This window comes from Ostrea edulis, chromosome 6, assembly GCF_947568905.1.
Source record: "Ostrea edulis chromosome 6, xbOstEdul1.1, whole genome shotgun sequence".
Lineage (NCBI taxonomy): Eukaryota > Metazoa > Mollusca > Bivalvia > Ostreida > Ostreidae > Ostrea > Ostrea edulis.
In genome coordinates this window covers 84,086,650-84,097,366 of record NC_079169.1, presented here as the reverse complement: position 1 = coordinate 84,097,366, position 10,717 = coordinate 84,086,650, and the positions used below count along the sequence as shown (strand labels likewise).

Sequence of the window (10,717 nt, the reverse complement as noted above, 5' to 3'; positions counted from 1 at the left end):
TTGTTAAAGACTTGAAATTATTATATCAACCAGCTAGCTTGAAATCTTACCAGGGTTTGGAGACATGATTTGACTACAGTCGACAACATTTTTGTGCTATGAATTTTATGTTTTCATTCCTGTGTGTGTTTTAATTACATGGAGTTCACTACATCGATGTCAGTCAAATTTTCACAAAAGTTAGCTTTGATGGCTGATGAGCTGATCACCAGTTGGTAGGGGGAACAATATGTGGATGAGAAAAGTTGCTGAGGGGGGGGGGGGGGGGGGGGGGCATTGATGAGGGTTTCTAAGGGGAGAAAATAAGCCAAGAATTGCAGGTTGCTCACTTTAACGACAGGAGGTCCATGGGTTACAATCCTCACCCGAGTCATCCTGGTTCAGCTTTTCTTCATCAGGATTTTGATAGATTACTTATATTATAAACCCATGGGGTTATGACTTAACCGAACTCGAATATTTTATACGCCCGTCGTTAGATGGGATACACATGTATTATAGTACAGTGATGTCAATCTAATTAAAATTGGATGTTAGATCCGCTCACATACTCGCTACACAAAGTGAGTATAAAAAGGTCTATCATGTGTACATTAAAAAAGTAAATCGAGCCCCCTCCCCCACCCACCCACCAAAAAACCTCGAACAAAGCGGATTTTGGTGGTGGATTTTATTTATATAATTATTATTCATACAAAAATAATGCAAAACTTCAATATATGACAACCGAGTCCCTGTAGCCCACTCTTCCGCGACGATGATTTGAAAAATTAAAATCTTCACTGATGTACTTTATCAAGGGTCTGTTGTTCTTGAGAAGATTTTAAAACATTTTATATTATATATATGGAGCGCCAAATTAACATAAACTCAAATAACTGAAGACACATTATTTGTAGATGTCATTTGATGCAAATAATTCTGAATTATTTTGCGCATTAAATGAATTGTTGATAGCATTAATTATTCTGCTGAACTGATGCGCACTGTAATAATTATAAATGAATTGTTGCTCTTTTCAGATGAATGATATCAGTAATAATTCATTTGATGCGCTTATCAATTCAATGAATGTACGCCATAATTGAATTTTTGTTCTTACCCCTTGCTTATCGTAAGAGGCGACTATATGGGGCAGTCCTTCAGATGAGACCGCAAAAACCGAGGCCCGGCCCTGTGCATAGTCGGAATCCCTTCCGGTCGCTTTACGATTGTGGGTTTCCGACGATGGGCCCCGTGGCACGATAAAGATCCCTCCATGTTCAAAGGCCATAAGCGCCGAGCATAGGCCTAAATTTTGCAGCTCTTCACCGGCAATGATGATGTCTCCATATGAGTGAAAGATTCTCGAGAGGGACGTTAAAATATAGATCGGTAAAGTTGGCTACTAGTAACTGGCTACTTAAAAAGAGAAAAGTTGGCTACTAGTAGCCAGCTAATTGAACCAGGAAAAGTTAGCTACTAGTAGCCAGCTACTAAAAGTAAGAAAAGTTAGCTACTCGTAGCCAGCTACTACAAAATCTAAAAGTTATAATTACTGATAGCTCGCTACCAGATAAAGGTTAATGAGTTTGAAAATTATTATCTATCAGATTTATTTCTAAAGAGGACGAGGAGTCGTATGATATTTCATGCTCAATTATCCCCAGTTATATAACGTTGCAATGCAAAATACGAATAAACTTTTTCAACTGAGTGTTTACTTTAAAAGTGATACGGATTGAATTCAGACCTTCAATCATTTGATATACCATCCGTTTTGAGATATCTGCTACTTTTACAATTTGATTCGAGTTACCCTGAAATTTCAACATAAGTAAGAAACTTTATGTTTGTATTAGATATCTGACGAATTTACGACTATACATATCACAAGAAGTGATACATGGTGTTTTGGTACGCCACGAATATTCAGATATCGCTCTTTAGGAAATCAGTTACATTTTTATTATCGGTACAAGGAAATTTCAAGATCCGTGTGAATACCATAAGGAACTCCGTGTTTATATCATAAATTTAACTAACTTACAACGATACGTATGGCGAGTAGTGATATTGGGTATCGTGATATGTCATCAATTTTCAGATATCACGCTTAAGGAAGTCAGCTACATATACCTTTTGATGGCAGGTAAACTGAAATTTCAAGATTTTCGCAAATATCTTAAGGAACTCTGAGTTCGTATTAGATATCTGACTAATTTCCAATTATCAAAGTGAAGAAGAGTGATATTAGGTATCTTGACATGCCATAAATTTCCAGATATCACACTTAAGGAAGTCATCTACCTATACCTTTTGATTCCTGGTATCCTGAAATTTCAAGTTTTTCAAAATATCTTAAAGAACTCTGTATTTGTATTAGATATCTGACTAATTTACAACTACCCACATGAAGAGGTGTGATATTAGGTATCTTGATATGCCAACAATTTTCGGATATCATACTTAACGATGTTAGCTACTTATACCTTTTGATTCCTGCTAACCTGATTTTTCAAGTTTTTCATAAATATCTTAAAGAACTCCTTGTTTGTATTAGATATCTGACTAATTTACAACTATCCATGTGAAGTGGATTGGTATTAGGTATCTTGATATTCCATCAATTTTCAGATATCACCCTTAAGGAAGTCAGCTACTTATACCTTTTGATTGCAAGTAACATGAAATTTCAAGTTTTCTACCAATATTTTAAGGAACTCGTGAGTTTGTATTAGATATCTGACTAATTTACAATTATCAACGTAAAGAAGAGTAATATCAGATATCTTGACATGCCATAAGTTTCCAGATATCACGCTTAAAGAAGTCAGTTAGTTATATCTTTTGATTCCTGGTAACCTGAACTTTCACGTTCTTCATAAATATCTTAAAGAACTCTGTGTTTGTATTAAATATCTGACTAGCTTACAACTATCCATGTGAAGTGGAGTGGTATTAGGTATCTTGATATGCCATCAATTTTCAGATATCACCCTTAAGGAAGTCAGCTACTTATACCTTTTGATTCCAGGTAACCTGAAATGTCAAGTTTTTCATAAATATCTTAAAGAACTCCTTGTTTGTATTAGATCTCTGACTAATTTACAACTATCTACGTGAAGAAGTATGATATTAGGTATATTGATATGCCAACAATTTTCGGATATCATACTTAACGAAGTCAGCTACTTACACCCTTTAATTCCAGGTAACCTGAAATGTCAAGTTTTTCAGAAATATATTAAATAACTCTGTGTTTGTATTCGATATCTGACTAGTTAACAACTATCCATGTGAAGTGGATTGGTACTAGGTATCTTGATATGCCATAAATTTTGAGATATCACGCTTAAGGAAGTCAGCTACCTATACCTTTTGATTGCAAGTAACCTAAAATTTCAAGTTTTTATACGCCCGTCTTAAGACGGGACGTATTATGGTATGGCGTTCATGTCCGTCCGTCTGTTAGCTTTTTCGTGTCCAACCCGTAACTTAAATACTACAAGGCCTAGAATCATCAAACTTTGTCTGTAGATACATCTTGGGTAGAAGGTGTGTCGCACATTAAAACCAGGTCACTGTGACTTTTCATTAAGAAGATATCCGTCTGTCCGTCCGTCTGTTAGCTTTTTCGTGTCCGACCCGTAACTTAAATACTACAAGGCCTAGAATCATCAAACTTTGTCTGTAGATACATCTTGGGTAGAAGGTGTGTCGCACATTAAAACCAGGTCACTGTGACTTTTCATTAAGAAGATATCCGTCTGTCCGTCCGTCTGTTAGCTTTTTCATGTCCGACCCGTAACTTAAATACTACAAGGCCTAGAATCATCAAACTTTGTCTGTAGACACATCTTGGGTAGAAGGTGTGTCGCACATTAAAACCAGGGCCCATATTTACTAAAGTTCGTAGACGTAAACGTAGCGTAAATCTAGACGTAGCGTACGTTTACGTGTAGGACGGTATTCACTAACAGTCGTAGACGTAGATTTACGTCAGAAATAAGCGTAACTCTACGTGTGCTATACTAGTACACGTAAGCTGATCGTAACTTTAAGAATAAACAAAGCAAATGGCGACTTGTCATTTTTATCGATAATTTCTTGCGTAAAGACCTTACAAACCCTCTAGATGCACACAAGCTGGTTAGTAATACACAAATTAATTGTATTTATTCAGATTATCGTTTTCTTTGAGATCATCTGCAATACTTATCATTTCCATTAGTGGAACTCTTCAAATTAAAGGCGCGTAAAGTCCTGCTACCGGGACAACATAATGTAAACACATTACTTAGTCATATGTAATATAAATTATGGTATCGAATACATATTATAACCGACTGCAAACCACAACACTGATTAAGATTCTAAAGTCAAATTTAGGAATTGATTATTCTTACAAGAAAACAGACGAACGTATTAAACTATATGAGGAAGAGAAGCTACTAAATTTGCCAAATCTGACCGATATAAAGCGTCAATCGCAAGAAGAACTGTGAAGGGAAAAACCTATATGCACATCCAACACAAGAACTTTTCTTGTAATTAATGTGATGAATATGTTTTTAAAGTTATTCTGTCAGACTATGAAGACATTCTATTTTATCATACAGTTAGGACAGGTTCATATGGCATGGACTTTGTAATCGTACACGTACCCCCCCCCCCCCCTCCCCCGGTCAATTTCCATATTTTAGAACAAGATATATACATGTATATGCCAAACTGCATTTTTTAAAAAGCCATTTATAACACTAATTAACACACCTAGTGCGTTTCCAAACTGCATCTAAGCTAATTTGAAAATTACAAAAAATATTGATGGACTTGGGTGTCCAAAGAACATCGTTGTTTGGAATTTTTAAAATAGGTGTGGTGTGTGTTGGAGTTTAAAAAACATGAAACTTCTTTAATAAGATAGTGTTAGAATATTTGAAAAAATGCAGTTTGACTAATGGTAATTTTATTTAAAAATACACCATGTATTTTAACTTTTAAAAAGGGGGATGGGGGTGCTCTGAACGTTTCGTTTATGTCCCAGTAATCTCGCACTTGCTCGCGAGATTTGTGCATTTTCTTACCAATGACGCACAAGAGTCATCAAAGCGCGATAACTCCAACGAGCTGGTAATGAGAAGTATTGTGCGACAATTCTCTAAATTTTGAGCCCGATCTAATTTACCTTGTTGCGGATCTCAGTCTGATTTAAAATCAAACCTCTCACTTCGCTCGATATACGGACAGTCGCTGTCCGTATATCGAGCAAAGTGCGAAATTTGATTTTAATCAGACTGGGTGGATCTAACCTTGCCTTTAGAAATAATTGGGAAGCTTTTTATTTTAGTCATGCAGGTTATCTAAAAAGAATATTTGCCATTTATCTTATTATATAGGGTAGGTCTAGCATCTTTCAGGGAAATACTTTTTTTTTAATTTTCCAAACATGGTAGAATTAATGTATATATATATGCAATCAAACATGCAATGTTTTAGATTTGAAAAGAAGAGAGTCACTGTGTGTACAAGAAATCATGGTGATTGACAGCTATAGAAAAACTATTTCTACTTATAGATATGTGATCTTTTCTCTGTGGTTATAAGCAAATATTGGTAGTCCAAATAACTATTTGTTACATTGTAACTTACACAACAGGGAAATGAGCCTCTAAATAAATATTTCTTTAAAAAAAAAAGATATGCATTTCATTCCAAGAATACAATTTTGTGTAATTTGTTTCAGAGAACAATTGTGATGCCTACTAGTGTAGTCATGTGTAGACTTTCAATCTTTCAGAGTGCCATTTCCTTTAACTATAATCCTACAGGAGTCAAACCTTCATTGATAATGCATATATATGAATCTTTCTACCATTCATGATTTGTCTGTAATTGACCTTTATATGTGATCAGCTAGGTAAAAGTCTTTGCAGTGTATATTACCAAACTCCAAGGATGATGCCTTCAACATACATATTATTTTGTTGAAGCCCATCCCCCCCCCCCCCTCCAATTTACAAAAAATCTCACTGATAAAAGTTCATTCTGAAGGCTTCTCACATTAAACCGACATATGTACTAATGCTCCTCTTTACAAATTTTAACCCACCAGACAACTTTGTTGACAAATATTTAAGATTTATTTATTATGTCATCTTTTTAATATCAAGATGTTAAAATCATTCTAGAAATGGAAGTAATACATGTACATGTCAATATCAATAACAACATGAAAATTCATCTAAAAAGTTATCTATTAACAAATATAATTACATGTACATAATTGTATGCATAACAATGCATGTACATGTACTTAATTTCTTAAACATGTATTGTAAAAAATTCTATTTTGCTGAATATCAAACTTTTTTTTATTTTACTGTCAATTTTTAAATGTCCATATGATATAAATGAATAAATAAATATATAAGATGACATCAATGTAGCAGATGGACCATCAGCATGGATTGATCAATGGGTAGAGTACCACACTACGGGTCATGGGTTAGATTCTCAATCCTGCCATATATTTTTGAATCATTCCTCTGCTTGTCCTTTTACTCAATCAAGACAATGGAAGATGAGCATTTCTCGGTTTCGCAAAAGATTTTTCAGGCCATTACAGCAATGTACTCATAGACCTAGAAAAATAATAGTATTACATTGATTTAAATAAACAACTGTCATTACACTGCAATCAAATTTCATAAGGCTTGAAAAATACATGCAACATAATTGTTAATTAAATAAACTGTAAAATTGTGATAATACTGATTTTATTTACATTATATTTATCTACCGTACACCATATCTGGGAAGATATCATTAAGTATCACCTACAATTTCTAATTTTAATGATTTATAACCCAAGAGCCCATATTAAGAAAAAGATTTCAAATGACTCCAAGGTCAACTTTAGTATTTTTTCATTAACCATTCCCCTTATAATGAAATTGGCTTCTTTCCAAACCAGAAAAAAATACTTTTTAACCAAGAATGGTAAGTTTCAGTTAAGGTCATTCACGTTTATAAATAAAAGATAATTTTTTGTGATATTTCAGGTACAATTCACGTGCATTCTATTTTCTTTCTACAAAATTCTCAGGTTTAATTAGTCTAGAGTTAACATATTTTGATAGTTCCTGGTTGTGGCAAGTAAAAATGTAAAATCAGCTGATATGTACTGCAGTAAGGTATATGAATGGGATTTTACTGTAGCAAAGAAGGTGAGAAAAATCTTTAGCAAAATTGAGTATTGAACCTGGTACCTTTGCACTAAGCTACTCAGGCTGACATATAATACATGGTAGTACAACATTATAAATTTAAAGGGGCATATTTGCTGTGAAAGTGATGGCAACCATTTTTATCTCTCAAAATCTCCCAATGGCAAAGGACTGACTAATAAAAATATTTCTTTAGTAAAATAAAAAAACAAACAAACAACAGAAACCTAACAAGAGGCCCACAGGCCTTATAGATCACCTGAATACTAGTGGAAAAGTATCATTACTTCCATGGACTATGAAATCTAGAAAAAATTTCCTGTTCTAAATATCTAAGCTAATTATATTCTAATGTTCAGCAACAGTATAAAACAAGATGTGTTCTTAAAATTTCACATCCCTCAAAGTGCATACACTGATGAAAGGCTTTAAATAGGTGTATTCGCATGAAAACATCAAAAGATATGACTAATTTGGACTCATCTTAAAGTCATAACCCTGGGTTGTGAAATTCATCATTTTTTGTACATCCTTTTCTGCATTTATATTTTATACAGTATCAGCAAACTTACACATAAATACTATATACTAAGTTTGGCCCCACCCTGGGGTCAAAACCCTTACTCTGGGGGAAATCAAATTTACAATTTTGGTAAAAGACTACCTGCTCTATCCATTTAGTTTCAATTTAGTATCAATAGCATTAAAGAAGATGTAATTTAAGTGTTTTATACACATAAATACTATATAACAAGATTTGCCCCGCCCTGGGGTCAAAACCCCTACCTCGGGGATCATGAAATTTACAATTTTGGTAGAGGTCTGCCTGCTCTACATCACTATGCATTTAGTTTTTCTTATATATGTGTGTTTCTTGATAAGAAGATTTTTGAAAATTGGTCCCCCTTGTCCCAATGATGCTTCATACCAAATTTGAAAAGAATTGGACTGGTAGTTATTAAGAAGTTAAAAATGTTCAATGGTTAACGCACGACGAATGAAAACTAATTGCAATAGGTTACTGAGTAAACTCAGGTGACCTAATAAAAGTACATTTGATAACCGCTTTTAGTGTAAAGAAATATATAAAGAAGAATTATTGGCTTGCAAGATAATAATTATTTAATCACCAAAATTACATATATTAATTTGCTTGCTTTGAGATTAAAAGGTGTTTCAAATAACTGCATGAATACATGTGTTATTACTGATCAGAAATATATAATATAGAGCAATTTTTATTGAGTGTTGATTAAAAATTTTGGTGACAAAATTACAGCTATTATTTTGGAAATCATGCAAGAATTTTTAATATCGAGGAGATAAAAAATAATTTCAAAGAAACATAGTGTATGTCCTTAGATTGGTTAAATTTCTATTTGCCAAAAAGGTGAAGATATGCTTAGACAGACAGGTACGAAACTTGCAAAATGGACAAACTTTGATCATAAAAACTCATAAATTTATGTTCTTAAATCTTTGCCTATAAAGGATTTAATCATCAATGCATTACAAAAATCATTACATCATGTACCATAATTTGTTTTAGATTTTTTAAAACTTTGTAAGTACAGAAATGATTAAATGTGTACAAACAGTGGATATACTTACATCATATATATGTACTGTACATCTTGCATCCCAATCCTAACCCTGAGGCATCATGGAAAATCTTTCAGGAGAGGACATGAAGAGAAATGCATCTAAATCAAGGAATGCTGCTGTCTGTTGGCAATTTATTTCTTGACCACCTTTATGACCTTTTGAAAAATAACAGAGGTCAGCTAACTTGGATATATATCTAGTGCATGTTACATGTATATCACACCTAATATCTCCAATTAATATATAGTCAATGTTATTCTACATTAAATAAATTAACACTGACTTCACACAGTTGTACAACTGTATTTGAATGCGATTTTGTTTCACAATATTTTCTGAAAGTTTTGCACATGGATGTGCACAAGCAATAATTGAAATGATGCTAAAAGAGACTGTAACTGTTCTCATCTGGTACCGAGTCCATTCACCCTATCTACCTGTTCGCCCAGAGTATATATTGTTAAAGCAATAATAATTTTCATATTTTATAACCATGCATTCATGCAATAGAGGGGCACGTACAAATCACACATTTTAGAATTAGTGCCTGTATATATAATGTATATTTTAGATTCATTTTTCACCAATATTCTTGTTTTTCTTTTTGCGAAATGATGTGAAAGCATGTGCGTACTTGTGTACAGGTAGATATGATACTGCTTTGATGTTGTCCCAGTCATAAAATTAAAAAAAATGGGATAAATAATTTTGAATTTCAATTGTGGTATTGTCAAAAGTTTGAAGTTACCATGTACACAAATGAGCTTGTGTCTTAATGTGTTAATAGTGGGCACATATCAAATTGTAAATAACTAACACATATGTATATGTGCTCACTATTTAGAAATTAAGATCCAGGCATTATAGCAGCTACATAGGTTGAGAACAAAATGAATAAGGGACTGTGATTTTACCATGTGTGTCATGTACTGAATCCCCTTGAAGTCAATTTAACATTATTTAGGGGTCTAGTGACGAGTAGTCAGTGGTAAAACATTTAAGGTTATTACTACACAAACAACTTAACTTACTTGTCAGTCCATGCCGACTTCTTTTTGAACACCTACAGCATCGCAGATCCATGCACAAGTCAAATGCGTTAAATTTGATGAACCTTCCATTTGGATTTGTAAACAACACTGAATAACGGTACAGTTGATCGACATGCCGTTGGCAGGCATACGTATACGTTGAAATTCGTTGCTTTCTCACAAAGTTCTGTGTTCTTTTTCGTTATAATGCGGCGGTAGCGCAGGGAATTCAAAGTAAATGAGCAAATTCACACTTTTTACGCTTCGAAGTGAAAATAGCCACTGCGCACGCGTACGTGCAATCGTACATCGTAAGTTACGTTGCGGCTACGAAAGGTTTTGTAAATACCATTTCACGAGTACGTAACTCTAATCTTAAGTCAGACGTAAATCCTACGTTTACGTCTACGTCTACGAACTTTAGTAAATATGGGTCCAGGTCACTGTGACTTTTCATTAAGAAGATATCCGTCTGTCCGTCCGTCTGTTAGCTTTTTCGTGTCCGACCCGTAACTTAAATACTACAAGGCCTAGAATCATCAAACTTTGTCGGTAGATACATCTTGGGTAGAAGGTGTGTCGCACATTAAAACCAGGTCACTGTGACTTTTCATTAAGAAGATATCCGTCTGTCCGTCCGTCTGTTAGCTTTTTCATGTCCGACCCGTAACTTAAATACTACAAGGCCTAGAATCATCAAACTTTGTCGGTAGATACATCTTGGGTAGAAGGTGTGTCGCACATTAAAACCAGGTCACTGTGACTTTTCATTAAGAAGATATGGCCATATATGGCAAAAACTTGTCCGGCTCATAACTTGAAAACTATTAGACCTAGAATCACCAAAATTGGTCAACTAATGCATCTTAG

General features: G+C 34.1%; 1 long non-coding RNA gene across 1 annotated transcript; it reads right to left on the bottom strand.

Annotated features, from left to right (window-relative positions):
• Positions 1-6,010: 6,010 nt before the first annotated feature.
• Positions 6,011-10,163, bottom strand: LOC125675721 (uncharacterized). Its single transcript, XR_008796090.1, has 3 exons — positions 9,848-10,163; positions 8,823-8,971; positions 6,011-6,626 (listed from the first exon to the last, which is right to left on the bottom strand). It is a non-coding gene; the product is annotated as an uncharacterized LOC125675721 (long non-coding RNA).
• Between the last annotated feature and the right edge of the window lie 554 nt (positions 10,164-10,717).